Genomic DNA, 2,480 nt, shown 5'->3' on the forward strand with positions numbered 1-2,480 from the left:
AAAAAAAAAAAAAATTAGCCGGGTGTCGTCATGTATACCTGTGGTTCCCAGCTACTTGGAAGGCTGAGGCAGAAGGATTGCTTGAACCCAGCAGGTCGAGGCTGCGGTGGCCGTGAGCGTGCCACTGCACTGCAGCCTGGGTGTCAAAGTGACTCTCCTCAAAAAAAAAAAAAAAAAAAAAAAAGCCATGCCTAACATAGCATCCCATCAGCATATGTGGGAAGAAAGACACAGATCTGGGTTTGAAACCTGGCTCTGCTGTTCACTTGCTCAAGCAATTTAACCTCTCTGATCCTCAGTTTATTGCTTTTTCCCTGTAAAGTGGGGATGAATTTTCATCTTACAGGGTTATTGTTACCTAAAGCCATTCTCCTTATAGGAGCCCAGCTTGTGACTCGTCTCTCTCACACCAGGATGAGTGCAGTGATTCTAGACTGAGTATCTTGTTTTCTTACTTGCTGCTACTTTTGTCTGCTGTGCTGCTAGACTGTGAACACGTGGGACTGTCTCCACTGCTTGTCCCCAGTGCCTGACACTCAATAAGTACTTGCTCAGTGTTTGTTGAATGAGTAACAAATGGTCCCAAGCAGATGTTCAATGAGGAGTAAGTGACATCACAGTTATCTCCAAAGGCTGAAACCCGTCTGCTTGCTCACCGCCATCACCTTGGGGCCCAGCACGTGGCTGGCACAGAAGAGACACTCAGAAAACCCATGTGGGAGAGGTGAGTGAAGTTCAGCAGCTTTGAAGAGGGACTCAGGAGCCATCAGGACCCTCTCCTCAGGGGCCACCGCCCTCTCTCCACATCACCCCTTCTCCAGCCCCAGAGGGCAGGGCCAGTATCAGGCAGACACCCACGTCAGCTGTCTGGCCCCTGCATGTCATGCAGGGGCAGGAGAAGCACAAGGACCAAGGCCAAGGCCATGACCTTGGCAGTACTAGTAGTCCCTCTGGAGAGCCACACTCCCCATCCAGGCTGTTGGGTGCAGCTATCCCCTGGAAGACAGGGAAGACAAAGGTCACAGATTAGCCTGGGGAGGAGAGTCCCTCAAAGCCAGTCTTCCATGAGGCAACAGGATCAACTCCATCAGGGACTGTCCCTAAACCGAGTTCTCGAATGTCAGGCCTGGGCTTGCAAGGGATCCTGGAAAAAACCTTTTCCCCCCCCTCCTCCAGTTACCAGGCAACCACTACAAAAGCCAGAGGTAGCTGGCTTGAGGACACACATAGACTGACAATGAAGGGATATAAAAAGACATTCCTTGCAAATGGAAACTAAGAGCAGGAGTAGCTATACTATATCAAATAAAATGGACTTTAAGTAAAAAGCTGTAAAATGAGACCTAGAAGGTTATTATAGAATGATAAGGGCATCAATTCATCAAGAGGATACAGCAGTTGTAAACATACATGCACCGACATCAGAGCACCTTTATAAATATATAAAGCAAATATGAATTGATCTGGAGAGAGAGAGAGACTGCAATGCAATACAGTAATAGTAGGGGACTTCAGCACCACACTTTCAATAATGAATACATCATTCAGGTAGAAAAATCGATACAGAAACATTGGGCTTTAACTACACTCTAGATTAAATGAAACTAACAGCCCTATATGGAACATTTCATCCAACAGGAGCAGAATACACATCCTTCTCAAGTGAATACAGAACATTCTCCAGGATAGATCATATGCTAGGCTGCTAAGCAAGTCTGAACAAATTTAAGAAGATTGCAATCATCAAGTATCTTTTCCAACCACAATGATATGAAACCGGAAATCAATCAGAGAAGGAATTTCAGAGACTTCATGTTTGTGGAAATTAAACAATATGCTCTTGAACAATCAATGTGTTAAAGAGGAAATTTAAAGGTAAATTAGGCTGGCTCACGCCTATAATCCCAGCACCTTGGGATGCTGAAATGGAAGGATCGCTTGAGACTGGAGTTCAAGACCAGCCTGGGCAACAAAGCAAGACCCAGTCTCTACAAAACAGAAAAAATTAGCTGGGTATGGTGGTGCATGTCCGTAGTTGAGCTACTCAGGAGGCTGAGGCAGGAGGATCGCTTGAGTCCAGGAGTTGGAGGCTACGGTGGTCCATGATCATGCCACTGCATTCCAACCTAGGCAACACAGTGAGACCCCAACCCAAAACAAAACAAGACAAAAACTCAAAAAATAATAAATACCTTCAAAAAAAGATCTCAAATTATCATTAAAAAGAGGCCATTGGGCACAACAGTTGTGCTCCCTATGAGATACAGGACAATGCAGGGAGGAGGGACCCAGCTGCTTCTCTCAGAGGTCAGGAGCCTGGGCAGGAGCCTGGGGGCAACTGGGATCTGATATGTAAGAGTGACTAAGAGAACCTCCCCACTTCAACCCATAATGACCCCCCAGTTCTGCGCCTTTGTTTCTTTGTTTTGTTTTGTTTTTGAGTTGGAGTCTCACTCTGTCGCCCAGACTGGAGTGCAATG

The sequence above is a fragment of the Carlito syrichta genome, unplaced genomic scaffold (assembly GCF_000164805.1).
Source record: "Carlito syrichta isolate Samal-C Ts95f unplaced genomic scaffold, Tarsius_syrichta-2.0.1 Scaffold153825, whole genome shotgun sequence".
Lineage (NCBI taxonomy): Eukaryota > Metazoa > Chordata > Mammalia > Primates > Tarsiidae > Carlito > Carlito syrichta.